This window comes from Fistularia commersonii, chromosome 6, assembly GCF_037954325.1.
Source record: "Fistularia commersonii isolate RoL2024-O1a breed Wild chromosome 6, RoL_Fcom_v1.0, whole genome shotgun sequence".
Classification (NCBI taxonomy): Eukaryota; Metazoa; Chordata; class Actinopteri; order Syngnathiformes; family Fistulariidae; genus Fistularia; species Fistularia commersonii.
In genome coordinates this window covers 11,005,086-11,025,344 of record NC_141289.1, presented here as the reverse complement: position 1 = coordinate 11,025,344, position 20,259 = coordinate 11,005,086, and positions in this window count along the sequence as shown.

Sequence of the window (20,259 nt, the reverse complement as noted above, 5' to 3'; positions counted from 1 at the left end):
AAAATGAATACATAGATAAATAAAAATGTTAATATAATGTAACTGCAGTACAGATTTGCCCTAGCAACCTTACATCTCAAAATTCATATTAACTTATTTATTACAGGCAGATGTTTTGGAGAAAATGTTATTGTTTATTATTAAAAAAAAAGGGAAATTATTAAATAAATAAATATATATATACATATATACACAGACACACACACACACACACACACACACACATATATATATATATAAAAATAAATACAACACAAAGTCAAGCGAGGATTCTCCTTTCCGAAAGGTCACTCCTCAATCATTCTTGCTGTAAAATTCCAGGCATATTTCACATTTCAAAAACAGTCAAGCCTATTGGTTATTCTGCTTTGGAACTCACACTAAATATCTGTAGGCCAAAAAAAAAAAAAACAAAAAACAACACTTTCTGCCCACTAATAGAACAGGTGGCACACGGCTCCCTGGAGACATCGTGACAACCAGGAAAACAAATGCTGGGCCGACCTGAGTGGTTGTGACTTGCTGGCATATAAATATGCTTGGGTTTATTTTCCATGATCAGTGGATGGTTTCGGGGGAAAATTTGCATTGAAGAGAATAAAAAAAAAAAAAAAAAGAGTGTGGTACAAAAGACAAGGCAGCTTCCATTCTAAGCCATAATGGGTGTGACCGCAAACCATTTGGCGTGCCCCACACTCAGAATATATTGCAGCTTGTTTTGAGTCCCTCGGGAGACAATGTTTTCTCTGGCTGTGTTTACTTTGTGAATAATTCTTCCAAAGGCTTGCTCGATCAGTACTGTACAGGCTCATTTGCAAAACATATGAGACAAGCAACCTGTTCTGTGTTGTGCGGCATTGTGTCCGTAAGTTGTAAACTCTCAGTAAAATATGCAGTGATTACAGAAGCAGCAAGGATCAACTTCTCAATATGTATAGGGTAATTAATGTATCATTCGTTTCCTATCAAGGGCATGCCGGTTTTCAATTTACTGGTATCTACTTCATCTAATTTTGTTCATTTCAACATTTTTTTTTGATGTACTTTAGCCTTCAAATCACATAGGATGAGATGTAAAACCATACCATAAAGACAATCATTGAAACATATTATGCTGCAATTAAATCGATTGTTGTCCAAAGTTAATGCCATATAATGCAGGGTTGCTAGTGTTATTCATCAGGCGGCATGGCGGTGCATATTCTACCCGTGTCTGCGTGGGTTTCCGCCAGGATATATCATCTAATTGGGAGAGTGAATGGTCATATGACTAATGATATGTGGATGAGAGGGTGAATGGTTTTTCGTGCCCTTATGGCTTGTGAATGGTTGTATGTTTATATGGTGTGTAAATGAGAGTGAATGCTTGCATGCCTGTATCCGGACCTATGATCTACGGGCGACCGGTCCAGGGTGAACCCCGACCAATGCTAGCTGGTATCGGATCTAGGAGCCCTGTGTTCCTGAGTGCATGTATGAGCGGTATAGATAAAATTAATGGCCTTGTAATTTTTAGGTAGCCTTATGATCATGTAACATGACGTGACACTGGGAGCTCACAGCACAGGATTCCTTTTTTTTTTTTTTTTTTTTTTTAAACTGCATTCATGCGGCAAAACGCCGTAAGGCAAGCTCCTGTACAACTTAGCTGTGCCAGCGGTGAGAAAACAGCATGCCAAGACGGAGTTAGCTTCTTGGATTTTAGTGACTCAAATTCAGTTGAACATGAATCAGAGGGAAAATGGCACTTTAGAACAACATTCCTGAGGGACTGGACTTTGCAGAGGTTACTAACCATTTCCTTGCGCTGGCCTGAATGGAAAGCTAATGTAAATTACAGAAATCAAGACAGTTACTGTAACCACTGTTTTTTTCCCACCATTATTTTGAGGTTATGGCACTTATAACCCTCAACCGAGTGACATTTAGTATGTGTTATTCTGTAGGCTATACTGTGCTAGCTATTCTGTCCTGTAACCCCAGTTATATTTTGAAACCATCTCCACTTCATTATTGTGTTTATTTCTTTCTTCTTAGTTCTACATTTAGTTTGGTCTATGCTGTGACTCCTGCTTGCTGTGTAGTGAATAATCTCTATGACTAGGCCCCTGTTTGTATGTATTGAATAACCCTTGTGAGTTTGTTCCTGTTGCTGCTTCGTGAATAACACTTGCCATTTTCATATGGCAATGTTTTGTGTGGAGTGAATTCCCAAAAAGGTTGCTTGTTTATGGTTGAGGTGTAGGATAATATTTAATATTTCCTTTTGGGGTGTCGTAGCTACAGCTGACCGGCTACATGTATTTTGCTTTCGTGCGAGGTTCTCCATCCTTGTTATCTCCATTGGTTTTTTAAATCAGAAATTAACATATGAACGCACAATTTTACCTGAATTACAACTTAATAAAACTGACTTATTTCTGCACATAAGCTTCCTTCCTTTCTTCATTCATTCTATTGGATAACTCAACCTGTGTAGTACTCCTAGTGGCCTTTAGGGGGGTTACATTAATAAATTTACTATTTATGAAAACTGCTGTCATTGCAGTTACAAATCCCATTAAATTCTGTTATACGTATGTACAGTGATCTTTTTACATCTTGTTTTCTTTGAAAGGACAAAAAAAAAGTCAACTCAAATTTCACGTAATGTGACTATACTCCAAGAGGACTTTGGCTGCAGTCGGCTTCTTCGAGGGCAAATGTATTCCTATTTATATAGCTTGAGGCTGTCTCCGAAGGTCTTTCAAGCCCAGTGGTAAGACCCATTAACTCATTGTCAAAAATGTCAATACTGATGCTTGCTTCAACTATGAGTATGATGCTAAGGGGGATCATTTCTTCCTATCTTAAGATTGGCTTTCATGAAAACCGAAAGGGAAAACTATCACTTTCTTCATTTGGTATTAAAGAGTACATGGCATAGATGGGCGAGGATAGCAAACATACCCGTATACTGAGGTATATTGCATGGACATGACATTGTCTCTTCTGGCAATCATCCTCCATTGTGTTTGCGTGACAATGTTGTAATTTAAAGAATTATATGTTATTAACAAAGGAAAATAACGCTGCCTCCCCAAAAAAGAAAATCATACTGCCATTGTGTTTCAGTTCCACTCAAGGTGTTTTCTAATCATAAACAATCTTAGTTCAACCACCCCCTCCGCGCTGTTTGAATATTCTTTTAAAAGGATATCTGAGGGCACAGGGGTTCAATACAGCCACCGCTTGGAATTGTTGGAAGACAGCTGTTCAGTTCACTACTCCTAATCACTGTATTAAGTGTGTGTGAGCATTGGTGTGTGTGTTAGTGTGTCATCATCCAGTGTTACTAACCCTTAGTGACCCCTTAGTGTACAGAAAAACAGAAAAAATTTAATTGAAAGCAAAAGAGGTTACCACTCTACTTTTATATGTCACAGTTTGAAAACCTCAACTAAACAGACAAGTTTGTTGCCAAGAAATGTTTTCACCATTATTGTGTTGTCAGAATGGCAGATGCTATTCATATAATAAAGACAGTTTCTAACATGATGTACACAGCACAGCACATGGATGGAGGTTGCGGGGTTCCATTTGATCCAGCGAGTCATGCTGTAACTAAGTGCATGTTTGTTTCCAGATGTGAAACACATTAAGGTATTGCAAATCAATTTTGACTTCATAAAAGGGCAACCTTTTGAGCCTCTAATGTACTTGCTACTTTGCTGCTGCCCGTTGTTCTCATGTGCCTGCCGTGGAAAACTACTGTGACGACTTTGTTACATCTCTGTCGATGAATCTGCTTTGTTTGACACAAAAGGCCTCACAGCCTTTGTCCAAGATGGGTAACACAGTCCAAGTCATTAAGAGGGAAGCAAGACTCTTTCTAAAAAGTGCCAGGGCAGATCTCACAAATCTCAAAAACAGACATAACAAGGTCATCAGAATCTTTATAACTGGGCCCGTCTCTGACAAAAGGCTACATAAGAGATGAGTCAACAGTGTTTCACCACGTCACATATGCATTGCAGAACTTTCTATCTATCTTCCTCACTCATAGGGCCCTATCCCATCTGGAGGGTGGAAGAAGCACTGCAGGAGTCACTTTCTTTGACTTCTCCAGTGCATTCAACAGCATCCAACCCACACCTCCTTAAAGACAATCTGCTGAGTATGCAACTTCACCCTGACATCACTGCCAGGATCCTGGACTTCCTCACAGGACAGCCGCATTATGTTAGGTTGGATGGCTGTGTTTCGGAGGCCGTTGCGTGCAGCACAGGAGTGCCCCAAAGCACTGTCCAAAGCACTTCACCCTCTTCACCCCCGACTTCCGGTACAACTCCAGTTCTTGCCACCTTCATAAGTTCTCTGATGATATTTCCATTATTGGATGCATCAATGATAACGATGAGGAGGAATACAGAGATCTGATAGCGAGTTTTACTGAGTGGAGCAACCGGAAGCATCTCCTACTCAACACCTCCAAGACCAAGGAGGTGGTTGTGGACTTCAGGAAGAATTGGTGAAGAAATGTACCAATCACCATTCAGGGTGAAGAGGTGGATATAGTGGACTTCTGCAAGTACCCTGGGATCCACATTAACAATAAACTGGACTGGACACACAACACAGATGCACTCTACAGGGAGGGTCAGAGCAGGATATTCTTCCTGAGGAGACTGAGGTTATTTGGCATCTGTAGCAGGCTCATCAAAACCTTCTAGCAGTCTACTGTAGCAAGCGCACTCTTCTTCGGTATAGTGTGCTGGTGGGGTAGTGCCAGGACTGGTGAGGTCAACAGGCTCAACAAGCTAGTGAGGAAAGCCAGCTCGGTGGTGGCGCTAAACCTACCCCATCTTCAATCGGTGGCAGTGGGGAGGGTGAAAGACAAAGTGGGAGCTCTCCTGCACGATCCTTCCCACCCCCTGCGTGACACGCTGTGGCTGATGGGTATCTCATTCAGCCAACGGCTCATCCCACCCCGGTGCAGAACTGAACGTTTTAGACGCTCACTTGTGCCCACGGCCGTTAGACTGTATAACAGCAGTCTGGACGGCACACAACGGCTGTGCTACCATAACCTCACTACCTCACCCATTCAAATGTTTCATGCCCAAACTCCATTGTCTCTTTTTATCCTTGTTGGTGTCATTCAATTCACATCCTGCTTATTTATTTATTTAGTTTTTAGGTCATTGCTATTGTCAGTCTGTTATGCTACTTTCCTGGTTGTCGTCATTTTCGTTGTCTATTCTCGCCCTTGCTTTTTTTTTGTCATTCTGTTGTCTTTTCTTATCTGTGATGTTGTTGTTCACTCTGCTGTCTATTTATTTGTGGATGTCTTTTGCTATCTTTTAATTTTCTTCCAATTGTCTGTCTATTTATATTTATTTTCATATTTATTGATACTATAACTGTTACACTGCTATAACAAAAGAATTTCCCCAATGGGATCAATAAAGGTTTTGTTATCTTATTTACTTACTCATCTATTTTTAAATTACAGTGTTCCTATGGCTGATGAAACAAAATGAATGAGTGATGTACAGAATGAGGTTATTAAAATGACCAAATGATGAATATGTTTTGGAGAAATAATAGGCCCATCATGAAACGAAGTGCCTTTAAAGTAACTGGCTGTCATTTTTTATGAATGGCACTGTTTGTTTTATTGAGATAAGAATGGGTAAAAATAGGGGATATATCTTTACTTATAGACACACAGCTGGGGAGAAACAGTCAAAAGGTTAAACTGAGCTTGTGATGAAAACGCTGCCTTTTTCCTTCAAGTGTGCTTCTAACTCTGCCAAAAGTCTGTTTCCTTTGAGCTACAGTTATTCATATTCATTTTTCATCAAAAGACTACTAACAAGTTGTTCAGCACTGCTAGAAGTCACTGCAAAATCATCTCAGACCACAGCAGGAAAACAACCGTCCCACTCTGTTGTTCCAAACAGTTTTTACAAAAGATTCCTTTTTTAAGATATACTTCCATCTTCTCTAATTTTCTAAAGTAAAATGCTTCAATACCATGAAGCAGTGAATTGTCTACACTTGTTCCTACTTACCACTTTGGTTGAGATTGTCCCACCCTATTTCCATTTAAGCTTGCAAATATATGTAGTTTTGGCTTTCCTTTTTCCATTGCTTGTCCATCATGCTCATATGCTCCTGCTCCTTGCTGGAGTCAGGTTTGTCCAAATTTTGAACTGTGATGCCCATGATCTGGTCAGTGGGACTAGTTTCCTTTGCACTACGTATTTAGAAATTGTTTAGTTACTACTTGGCCACAATTTCAAGTACTTGTGGATTCAGTGTTTGATTACCTTTCCTTCATTTAGAGATTCTCCAATTTACTTTATTAGAGATTTAGTTCTATATTACCGTGAGTAGTGCTTTTGCAGCTTTGCCACTCGTCAAGTCATTCTGTCCATGAGCAAATGGACTAATTTTGGCCTAAAGATAAAAACAGACTTTAAGAGGGATCTAGGTGTGGCTGTTGGTGAGAGATGAACTGGAGCCTTTGGAATGGGGACTAATTTCAACTATACAGAGAAAGAAAGCACATATATTGGTTTGAATGTTTTTCAAACCATTCAAATGTTAAAAATCTCCAGAATCTATATCTATATTTTTTTGTGTCCAGAGCTGCTACAAATTTGTTCCGTTTATTGCAAAATGAACAGTTGCATTTATAAAATTGCAACTGTTTTGCATGGCTTTTTCCTTTTCTGTACCTGCTTGTTATATGACCACATGAACACTCCTTTTCCTGTTACTTTGTCATTCTTTCCATCTTTCTACCTTTGTTTGAGAATCTAGAAGAAGAATATGTTCTACAACAATGGATTTTACAAAGACTGAATAACAATTCATCTGAGACTGCAATATCAGAACTTGTGGCAAAGGTTTAAATGAAATATCATTTAAAGCTAATAAAGTGCATCTAAAGTACATTGTGAATTAATCAATCAGACATTCTGACAAAAAAATTAATCCTGAACTTGTCATTTCATCTTTTATTTCATTCCCCATTAGTTGTGAGCATGAACGTCTTGTTTTCTTTGAGTCATTATATTTGATTTATTTTGCTTCAATATTGATTAGCAGCAAGTATTTTAAGATCTGGAATGTCCTTTTTTAACGTAACACAATATAGACATCTCTTTAGTTAGTCTCATTATTCTTTATTTGCATCAAATCATTATGGAGATAAGTCAACCCCATATAAATCTCATTTTGATAGCTGAATGTGGTATAGAGATTCAGTCTAGTGCTTCTGAAACAATAGAACATTTGCACTCACACAACTTTGGTGCCTCACAAGATTAAAATATTAAAAATTGCTGATGCAGAAGCTGAAATACACAGGCTACGTGTATTGTCGTAATCAAAACTCGTTCAACTGTCTCAGCTTAGAAACACAATGGACAGTACCAGATCTGAATGTCTGTCATCCAAGGTCCATCATAAAGACTGTGTCTTTTGATGTTAAATATTTGGCCAAACAAAACTCACATTTTTTATATACCATTGGTCTGAGGCAAACCCTGATTTGACCTGCAAGTGCTGAAATTAATAACATAGACCACATCATATACGTTGGAACAGTAATACAAAGGCCTGTGTGATCATCTTACAAGATGGTGTGTTAATGTAAATGTAAACACTTGTTTGGTCTTCAGAAGTGCCAGAGCAGTCTTTGCTGACTTCTTTTGGTTGAAAACAAGTGTACCATGTTTATAAGATAGCTGTCTTTCTTATCAGATCATCACACAATATACCTCCTCAAAAGATGAGCCTGATATTCATAAGATTTTATAATAGTAATACAAATCTACCCGGCTACATTTGGTTTTTCAGGAATATTGTAGTTCATGATTGTTTTTGCTGTGAGCACCTCTGGCATTTTTCATGAATTATCATTCATTCTAGTAATTAACTTATTTGTATATTGAAGGAGCATTTTGTCACAAAGGACGACTCCATATTTTACAGTGACTATCTGGTTTCTGATTCTGACCTTCATGTGGCTTGCTGTTATCAGGCACACACCAACCCAAACTATGCTTTCAGCAACAATTTCACGTTGCCACTGTGTTTATATTAATAACCTCTGATAAGTGACGCTTTAAGTAAAGAAAACAACAGCCAGCCATTTCAAATTCAATAACTTAAATGGGCATTGTCAGAAAAAATGATTTCTAGGCACCCTTAATAATATAATGCAGGGGTGTAAAACATACGGCCGCGGGCCGGATTTGGTCCACAAGAAGGCTTGATCAGGCCCACAGGATAATTTGAAAGTGAAAAAATGCATAATAGACAAGAATTTAATTTTTTTTTAATGAAATGAAATTCAAGAAATTTCCGTTAGGGCGCACTATTTTAGTCAGAATAGAGGACGAGCCGCGTCACTGAGACAGACCAATCAGGAGACGTTATCAATCCGCCATTTGCTGATTGTTACAATGTTGTTTCTACCCTGTTCTCTACCTCTGTTATTAGCCAAAATGTAATTATCAAAACAGAGAAAAGTAGATAAAGAGTGAAGAATTTTTCAAAAAAATGGACTACGTCCCATTTATTTACGGAGACGCACGAGAAACCTTTGTGCTTGGTGTGTTTGCAACAAATTTCGCAATTTCAGGAATATAATATTCGGCGTCACTACGAGACTCATCATAGTGAAAAATATGACTGCTTGCAAGGACAACAGAAGAGATAAGATCAACAAATTGCTGGCGGGTCTGAGGAAATAGCAGTCCACTTTCACTGATAGCTGAGAAATCAGTGAAGCAGAGGTAAAAGCCAGCTATCTAATTGCTAGCGAAAATTAGCAATTTAATGTTAATGACCAGCTTCACTACAAAAGAGTGTGGTGAAATTCTACTTTTCATGCAACTCAATACTTTTTCTGTATGTATTGTATGTATATGCATGTTTCATGTATGAAGTTTACATATTTACAGAACAGGTGAATACTTTCTTCCTAACACATTTAATAGCACTCTCTTTAGTTTGTAAGGTGAAGAAGGGATTCAATTTAGATTTTATATGCAAATGTGTAAATGGTTGAAAAATCCCTTTCTTTATAAGTCTCATTTTATCTTAAAGTGCATTTCTATATTTTTCAATACAAATTACTTGTTTAAATTTTCTGCCTTTGTACGATCAGTGGGATCAGTTGCAATGCATACACGTGAATGATGAAAGCAAATAACACGTTTGTCTAAGGAAATATGAGGAGTTTCATGAAATATTTTGTAAAAGGATTGTTCATTAAATTCCAAGATTTTCCTAATGTCCTTGCACTTCTTTACACCAAAACAGAGGAAATATATGATATTTGGTTATTCATTGCTGCGTATGCCATCATTTTAATGGTCCGGCCCACTTGACATCTACCTAGGCCGTACGTGGCCCGCAATGAGAAATGAGTTTGACACCCCTGATGTAATGGATGACTGAGATTCAAATATAAAATGGCAGAACAGGGCTCTTTGGATTTGGACAGATGCATTCCATCATGTAAAATTTATTTTACATGAGTTTAGTTTTGCTTATCAATACGTGGCAGATACTAAAATCTGTGAACGAAATGTTATATGTGTTCGATTCGACTGCATTTTATTCATAAAGTGCTGAATCAAAAATAAAGTTACCTCAAGGCATCTTATACATTATTTACAGTGATCAACAGTTTCCCAAAGTTTGGTAACAGTAGCAAAGAAAAACTTTCCTATAACAGTTAAAAAACCTTGAACAGAGCCTGACTAATCGTGGGCGGCTGTCTACCTTAACTGGCTTGTGTGAGAAAAAGCAGGGGGAAAGAAGATACAGCAAAGGGCTGCATATGCATCCATATATAGTATTTTTAATATTTCTAGAATTGACTTACATGAGTGTGTTTTTGAATCTTTGTTTTTTTTTTCCATTACCATCCTTTAAGGCATATATGCACATTATTGGCAGTGGTCAGTGCTTCTCTGTGTGGGGTCTGCATGTTCTCACTGTGCCTGCATAATTTTCCTCCAGGTTCCCTGGTTCCTTCAGGCCCAGCAGTCCAAAACACAGAGTATCGTAGGTGTATTGGAGACCCTTTGACGCCCAAATGAATGGATGAAGGGGTGAGTGGCTGTATGTTGCCCTGTGATCGGCAAGCGAGCTCTCCAGGGTGGGCCCCACCACATGCCCATTGGCAGCTACGAAAGGCTCCAGCCCTCCCAACCAACCCAACCACCCACCCACTCCCCCAAGTGCAGGATTAGCGGTATGGATAATGAATGAATGACTGAATGACGATGCAAATTAATTGCTTAGACAATTTGAATGCACACAAATGAGCATACAAGCTGAATACTTTATAAGAAAGATGACAACATAGTGCAAAAGCAAAATATATTCAAAACTATTGAACTGGGAGAACAACAAGAATTAAAGTTCAGGTAGGATTCGTCTGTAAACATAACACTGCTATCGCTGGTTTTACATATTGAACAGAGTCTCTGTGTGAAGGGGATGGAGTTCTATAGGCAATGTATTCTCAATGTCCAACCAATCTTAAGTATAACCTCAAAAGGGAGTATTTAATGCAACTAATTTGACATCTATTAAGGCTAATAGCATTTTCATACACAAAGTCTTGTTTATATGTAAATGTTATGCATTCTACCATGTGCCAAATGAAATACAAAGGTGTGTTTTGTACTTGTATTCTCAGTTCAGCACCTCACATTTTCTGGTGCTGAATTGAAGACATTTTGAGTTTTTCTGCATAATTAATCTCAATTATAGAGCCATTACAGAGTTCCAAATTGCAGTGGCAAGGAGTGCATACAAAATGCAGGGCCTTTAGAATGGATACAGCAGTAAAAATCTATGCGGTTAGTAAGCAAAGGACAAAAAGTTTGTATAGATTAAGCTGCTTGAATCTATAAAGTCAAATGAGTTGCTATTGACTGAATCCTCAGAGATTGACATCCTCAACCTTGACACAAACAAAAACATCTCTGCCTCTTAATTATTGCATCTTCCTCTGGGCACCATGTGGATAAAGGCTATAGAAACATTGCATTTAGTTAGGCCAGATCTATACATAATTGATCATCTTGGGTTGCATTATTTATTCTTATCAGGATATAAATATTGCATGGCTCACATGAAAAATTAATCACTATCAAATTCAATTCTCTGTAGCTTTGGACTATTGTAAGTACTTGGCCGTGGGTAATTGCATATTGACTGACAAACATTTGGCTTAACCCCCAAACTGTGAGCAAGAAAGACTGACTGCTGAGCTTTTTGCCTGATAAGGAACAATTCTCAGTATGTTGTCTGCATTCCAAAACCAGCCAGAAAAAAACACTGACAGTCCAATAAATAGTTTATAAATCCAACTTTTTTTTTTCATCTCGGGCAATTTGTGGACCAGCACAGCCTTGGATGCTATGACTGTCACCCAATTCAAATTAACATGGCTGAAATAGAAAACAATCATATTTGCTGCCTTGCAAATTAATTAATAGAATTTTTTTATGATATAAGTTATATTTCATAATATAAGTTATATATTTTTTACCGCTGCCTTTACTCAAGTGTTGAATAAATTCATAAATAATGGATGGAACAACAAACAGCAATTGAATCTATTTAAATTAAATGAACATCGGATCTGATTAATTTTCAATATAAAAAAGTATTTTTGGAAAAAAAAAAAGAACAGAAAAACAAAATGAACAAAAAAAAACAACAATCAATTTGAAAATATACCATTTAAGAAGCCAAGCTATTAATGAAAAATGTTTCTCTGAGATTTTGAAGTTCAAAAAGAAACTGGCACTTCAGAGGAAAATCTAGTGATGAGTGTGTGGAGCTGTGCTGCATGACTCTACTGCATGTATACTATAAAGTCTGCACAGACATGAGGCAGGTTTTGGCATCATATGGGACCCTGATCCTTGTTTATTTTTTTAAGAAATTGCTTGAGCTTTAATGGCTTCTAAATTCTTATTTAATATTAATTTTCATTTTAAATGCTGCCTTGTGGATGGTGGTTTTTGCCAACAACAGAACACTTGGGAAGATGTGTGCAGAGCTAACGGGAGCATAAGATTGGTTAGGATGGATGGTCTGGGCAGAACTGAGGTAACAGTCAAGAATAACACCTGTAATTGAGGGCTGTGTCGAAAAGGGCGAAGAGGTATTCTTTTGTAGATGCCTGCTGCGTAACACACTCTAGTCGCAATTGGAAAACTCATTTGTCTCAAAAATATGCAGAAATTCTTCTTTTATGTGCCATTTAAAATCACAAAGCAGTTGCTAGGCATACTGTTCTAACAACTGCACAATGACAACTCTCTGAAATTAGCGGAATAACATGTAGATTAATTCATTGCATTTCAGAGTCAGTTATTGAAGGACTCCATTACTGTCGGTGCATCATGGATAAAACAGCTGAATCACTCACAGTCCTTGTCAATCTAGACTGCAGTATATTCCAAAAGTACAAAAAGACATCTCCAAAGTAAAACTTGTGACGAATGAAGTTGGGCCTGGAGAGAGAGTCATTCAGCAAGACCCATTCATTTAATAACGTATTGAGCAGACATACTCAGGACAAGAAATAAAAAAGTATCAAAGAATGAACTTTCATTAATCAAAAAATCAGTGATTGACTAGCAAATATTATTTCAATTAAGTACATGTCTGTTAAATGTATGGCAACAATGAAAATCAATAATGACTCATCATTCTTCAAATTAACTACATAAATCCAGAAACGGTGATCATTCCCGCTATTAGTTTCCCAAGTTGCGATGGGAGCATTGCATTGATTTTGATCCAACTTTATCTTTTGCTAAACTTTCAAAGCCCTTTTGTCAATGCATAAAGCCAGTTCATCTGGCTCGGAAAACTTCCCTTGAGTCTTCTACATAACTCTTTGGCACAAGATTAGGCCTGTTTAGCTGGCTATTCGTTTCACTTGGGACTTAAAATAACTGTCTTTTCTCAATGTGGAGAAGCCTGTTGATCACCTAAAGCGGTATTGTCTACAGCTATTGTCTATTGTCAATTAGACCGCTGTGGATTAGTCATTAGTCATTGCAGTCATCAAGTCCTTCAATCAATTCCGACTACTATGCTTCTGGCATACTACGTATTTCCATAATAAATCCATCTCTTGCTGCTCTTCCCAGGGCTGCCCTCTTACCTATTCATTATTTGCTCTTTTTCTAGTAATTGTAGCCAAGGCTGGCTAATGATCCATAATAAACAATCAAAAAACCTAACACCATTCATGAAAACAAGCACTTCATGTCACTAGTTGACATTATAGCAAGAGTTTAGATGTACTTTTTGCACATTTTTGTAACCTAAAATCTCTTATTTATTAATTAAATGATTTAGCTTAATTATGTCATAATAACAGTAATGGACAACCATGAGGTTGAGAATTGATCAGGTAGACGGGCATCGTTTTTTTCTTTTTTTTAACTCAGGTTTCACTAACTGTGAGTAATCGTCACGCACGCACGCACGTACAAACACACGCGGACACGCGCCATGCAGATTTTACGAAACATGCTGTATTATTTATCATGCCCAAGTAAGAACAACAAGAATACATACATTCAGTTCTTATTTTGCACTCATGTTTGAGTTCTTGTCCATTTCATGGGGCATGGACTCTAGCATCGACGGATCGTCCTTCAAAGAGAGCTGTGCCATTGTACTTTAAAAAGTTAAAAATGGCAAGAGGGTTTGGCCTATGAACTGTATCTTTACATCTACTACTTTACAGGATTTGTTTAGCTGTTTCTGTGAGCCAGCCAAGGTGACTAGGGCCACATCATTTCTAAATAATGTGCAATTTTCAACACAAAAGTGGGTTCTTATTTATGTACTACAGAGCCAGCTTCAAGTGAGCATCTTATTGATGGGAGGAAGATAAGGTCTGAGTCCTGCAGCTCTCTCAGTGTTAAAGTTTAGGAAGAACAATACTTGCAAATATTGAGACTTATTTAGAAGTGCTGAGCATTCATCTAACTTCCAGATGACCAGACAAATACCACTAGCGTGACTTTTGATACATTGACAATAGAGGAGATTTTATATGGATTTGTAGTTGGTAACCTGTATCCCGGACACCAACTGTCCTTACTCGTATTGTTTGAAAGGTATTAGTAATGAGTTGAATGATTGTCCTTCGTTCAGTACGTACAGAGGAATAGTCTGACTCCTGGTACAATCAATGGGGATCATGAAAAAACAAATAAAGGGCAGGTTTGTGAAAGGAGGGTCACTGGTTCAAAGAAAAATCCGTGAGAATAGCGGTGGAACATCCGCTCACCATCTGCAACTGCTTGGGTGCCCTTAAGCAAGGTGTTTAACCTCCCATGCTTCAAAGGAAAATTTCAGATATTCATTGTAAAAATATATGACATTTCATAAGGAAATTAGTATGCTGCATTGCTTTAAAAGGTACACACACTGAGCAAATCCCAGCTTCAAAGGAATCAGAGAAGATAAAGCAATATAATGCATTTTAAAATAAAATGACAAATTGGATGTCTTTCAGATGTTTGGAGTGCAAACTCTAATGCCTTTTCAATCATTTTTCTGTCTGAATTTCTCACTCCTTCTCAGCAGGCATTTCCTTGAAATATAGTGAAGAACAAAATTCTATTCCATTAACATGTTTCAGAAAAATGATTATTGGATGAATGACAGATTTCCTTCTAAAAGAGAAACTCCATTACGGTTAGACATAGCACTGCAAAGCAAAAATACAGCGAATGATACTGTTACTTGCAGTATTTCCTTGGAGATTTCATCTGGTATGAGGTGTTTAAGAAAACAAGCATTATTAGCATGTCCAAACAAATAAAAATACCATACCATGGCATATTGGTAACATCTTAGAAATGGTATAACAACACCTTTGTATTTGGGATCCCTGCCAGTTAATTTCAGTAGTGGATTAATGTTCATTCAAGGCAACAAAATAGAAAGACATGCTCAGGAGCAGTAACTGAAACTATATGCTGTGCCAAAGCTGCAGTGGGATACTTGCATTTATTAACTCTTAATAAACATGAATGAGTACATTTGGTAGTCAGAATCCAGACAGCGAAAGTCCATGGCCTTAACTATGCGATGTAAAAAAGATTGACCAAAGAGAAAAGAAATTGAGGTATTGCATGGGCTTGTCCCTTCTGGCTGATCAAAAAGAGGATTATATTTGAGGGGTAATAGAAGCCAAACGTTCTCATCCATAAATTACAGCGCATTTTTATGAGTCTGAACATGAATATACTTATTTAAAATAAAACAAAACTGGGCGAATCAGCGGTTTGTGGTTCTGCCTTAAAGCACGAGGAACCCTGGTACGGCTAACAGGAGTTTGCCCATTCTTCTGTGTCCGTGTGGGTTTACCACATGTTCTCCACTTTTTCCCACGGTCCAAAAACTTGCAGCAGGTTAATTCGAGACCCTAAATTGCTCGGACGTGTGAATGAGAGACTGAATGATTGTTTGTTTACATGTGGCCCTGGGATCAACTGGGAACAAGTCCAGGGTGAACCCATCCTCCTGCCTAATGACAGTTGGAAGCGGCTCCAGCAGCCTGTGTGACCCTGACTGCAGGATAAGGGATGTAAATAATGAATTAATGCTGTCTCATGTTCATGGAACAACTTCTCCACCACAAAACTTGCCGTTGATTGAATTGGGGTAATCATCATTGGCAGCCCATATCTGGCATATATACAGTATCTATCTATATCTATATGTGTCTTTCTATATATATATAGAGAGAGAGTAAGAAAGAGAGAGATCTATCTATATATACAAAAATATTTAAAAACATATGTATGTATAGAGATAGATGGCTAGATAGATAGATAGATAGATAGATAGATAGATAGATAGATAGATAGATAGATAGATAGATAGATAGATAGATAGATAGATAGATAGATAGATAGATAGATAGATAGATAGATAGATAGATAGATAGATAGATAGAATGAAAAGCTCTGTCATTGTTTATCGTCTTGGCAGCAGTGCTATGAAACACAAATAAGTATAAATTCTCTAAACAACCAGATCAAGATTCAGTGTCTGGGTTTCAAATTTCATTTCAACTCACAGAAATTTCTATTAAGAAAAATAACATTCTCTCCTCTGTGTTTTGTCATTAAATCACACCAAGTCATATTACTCCTATTCACTTTGGCTAGTGCAACCTTTGGTATTCTCTGCCCCGACTTTGGAAGGCTGACAGCCAGAATTAATTTTCCTCACCTAGACCTGCTTGTGCACTCTGCCAGACTCTAGGAAACTGATATAAACGCAAAGCTTGGCGCTGAGTTTGTCTCCGTTGGGAAGTTACTATGTTTGGTAGATGCTAAAGGGCAAGCTTGTTCAGCCAACCTACAGATATTACGCTCATTTTCAGGGAGGGGTGGAATGCCATTTACAGTCATGTCAGTCTGCCAGTTGTGAAGACAGCTAAGATAAGGGCAGAATGTTCCAATTGCGGGGAAAGTGTAGGAATGACTGTCCAAACTTTTGTTTAAACTTTTGCCGTGTCAGTGAAGCGCAGCCATGTAGGTTCTCAAGCTGCTAATACCTACAAGAACAATCACACTTACCACTTATTACTGGTGTATCTACTCAGCTACAATATAAAATGGGTGACACAACATTAATTGTTGATAACATGATGGAGTGTGTTATATCATTTCCATAAATATTGCTTTAACATGCAATATTTCTCTTGAAGGGGTTGACCTTTAAAGCATTTATCTTATCCTTCATTTGCTAATTAATTCATTATCTATCGGGCGTATCCTGTAGTCATGGGCCGTGGGGGTACTGGAGCTTATCCCAGCTGTCACTGGGCAAGAGGAGAGGTACAACCTGCACTGGTTGATTACAGTCCAACATATAGAGAAGTATACTTTATCCTCTATTTTTTCCATTTATGACCCCCTTTCATCATTCAATTTTTTTATTCCTTGCCATCATAATTTTATTGCTTTCTACTTGCAGACCACCTACAGTTTAAATGGTCTGTTTCATCACATCCCAGCGTAAATGTCACTGAAAAAGTAAAGATGATTTATGGAGCTAAATTTCTTTGAAAAGTATTTTCTAATTGCTGGTGTCTGTTTAGACCCACCAGCGGTATCGGCATGAATGTGCTTGTTGCTAAAATGAGGGGGGAAAGGCGTCCTGTGCAACAACATTTGACATGGATTGCAGATCATACATCAGTACCAACTGGAATTTAATGAAGCTTCAAAATAATACAGTTGTCCATTTTCGAGTTTGGCTCACACTGCAGTGATGGTGATATCAAAATTACATTGTGGGATGACACGTATGCTATTGATTGGTTTTGTGGCGTTTGCCTTGTTCATGTGGCTGTATGATTGCTGTTTGTATTCGCTGTGGCTGTTTGTTTCTGTATTTGCTTGATTTCTGTGTGTATATATATATATGTACATACATATCTATATGTATATATACATGTACACAGACAGGCATTCATTGTACATTAGTGAAGCCAGCCAGCATGTGAACTTGCACCCGACAAATACCTTTTTTCATTCCTTGTTTTTCTATTAATTGGATCTGTAACAGTTATAATCAAAAAACCAAAGGAACAGTGATTTTGATTATCCCTTGATGAAACAAAAAGTTTAATTTGATTTTTTTTTTTTTCTTCTTTTGAATAACCACACAGACTGCTGCACTTTTTTAGTAGGTGTTAAGCTCACATTTACAGATGGGGGATACTTACTTAAGTCAAGTGTCCCAAGACATGAGTGAATATCCAAAATATGCTGAGATCAATCCCAGGGATTCAGTAACAGGATGAGTCACATCCATTATTCAACAAGGCACAGCAACGCTGACAATCAATGTTTTTGACGAAACTCAAAGATATATGATATGTTAGATTAAAAAACAAAAGATAATTCAGCCCGCCAAAAATTTTGTGATATTTTACATACCAAACCCTTGTTTCAAAGGTTAGCACTGGGAGGAAATTGAATTAAGCAGAAATGAACTTTGTTGAGAGAGCAAGGCAGGACAAAATTCCCCATTAGAGGAAAAGTCACTGAAAGTATTCAATCGACAAAATTCCCCATTTGAAGACTTAAAAATATATAATTGAAGAAAACAAATAATGGCTTTTGTATGATGTCAACAATTTTCTCAAAGTGAGCCACTCTAGTTTTTCCCAGGATCCTAAGCTTTCAAATTGTGAAAATATATAAATGAATGATAATGCAGGTCAGATAGAGGAAGTGAATGACAGTTTTATATGCACTCTGAAATAACAGAGTCCACCAAAACCACCTTATTGTTGAAACAAACTGAAAAAGCTTAAAACCATGTGAAAAGCTACAATATGTTGACATGTTTGTCCATCATAAAAGTGAATGTAACTCGGTGTTAAACTTTAAATTTTTATCTCCTCACCAAGACACTTGGGTTGCCACACCCAAAATGCCATAGCTGGCACGTTCCACTACTCCCTCTCCCACCTAGAAAACAAGGACTCCTACATCAGGATGCTCTTTGTGGACTACAGCTCTGTATTCAACATGGTCATACTGCACAAACTCAAAATGTCAACCTTTGGCCTGCACCCCACCCTCTGTGGCTCCTGGACTACCTGACTGGCAGACCCCAGTTTTTCAGACGGGTAACAGGACCTCAGCCAGCATCATAATGAACACGGGCACTCATCAGAAATGTTTCTATTAGCCCCGTCCCCTCCACCCTGTTCACCTCGGTCTGTGTCGCCTCCCATGAGGATCATTTCATCCTGAAGTTTGCAGACAACACCACAGTGATAGGACACATCACTGGTGGAGATGAAATGGCCTATAGGATGGAGTTGGCCAGTCTGGTGAAGTGGTGTGAGGACAACAACCTCACCCTCAACACAGACAAGACCAAGGAAATGATAGTGGACATGATGATGGAGAGGAGACCTCGTCAGCCACTGTTCCTCCAAGGTCTTGAGGTTGAGAGGGTGAGCAGCTTTAAATACCTGTGTGTCCACATAAGCGAGGACCTCACCTGATCCCTCAACACCACAGACAGACAGGAGGGCTCAACAGTGGCTGCACTTCCTAGGGAGGCTGAGGAGGTTTAGCATATCCCTCAAGATCTTCAGCAAATTCTACAGCTGCATTGTTGAGATCATCCTGACCAGCTGCATCACTGTGTGGTACGGCAGCGCCACTGCTCTTGACCACAGACGCCTACAGAGAGTGGTGAAGACTGCAGAGAGGATCCCCAGAACCCCACTGCCTCCTCTACAGAGCATCTACCACAGAGTGGTAGTCTACAGTAGAGCTGCCTCCATCGCCAAGGACCACGCCCACCCTCAACATGCACTGTTTACACTCCTACCCTCCGGCTGGAGATACAGGAGTATGAAATGTAGACCCGTAAACAGCTGACACTCATTCTTCTCCTTGCACATGTCAATCGCAACTTAATTTGCACTAAAATTGCAATCATCCTTGCACCTGCACTTTGTGAGTTGCACACCAAGATGCACTCAGATATTTTATTGCACTGTATTATACTCACTGTTCTAGTGCGATATTGCACATTGATATCTATGATCATATTTACAATAATATTTACACTCTTCTACTAGCATATACCACAATGCACTGCTGACAGCAAAGTGGGAATTTCACTGTACAGGGAAACACTGTACATGTGACCATAAACGCTTTGAATCTTGAATCTTGACAGGACAGTAGGAAACTGAATAGAATAGAAAAGAATAACATTTTCACTTTGAACAATCAAGTCAATGTTTATTAGCTACTGGCTAAGTCCACAAATTTGTTACAATTCTGAATAATGATATCTGATTCACTTGCCCTTAATACCTGCTTGGGGATAATATTCAAGAGTGTGTGAACCTTCCAATTCATCACAATCTACGCTATAGTAACAGTTCAGCTGCCGGCAGTAAGGCTGAAAGATGATAATGATGGATGTGATGTGAACACGATTAAATTCTCTGCTCCCGGAATGTGGTTAACAATTGTATGAGAAAATAGAAAGTGGAAAACATGACAGAGATTTAAACATATTATCTAATCAACGTGTCCAAAAAGGTTAATATGAAGTTAATAATGTATTTTCCATAGTTTTATAACTCAGCACAAGGGATTTTCAACTATGTACAGTGTCCCCTGATTTATCTCTTATATCATGCATAAA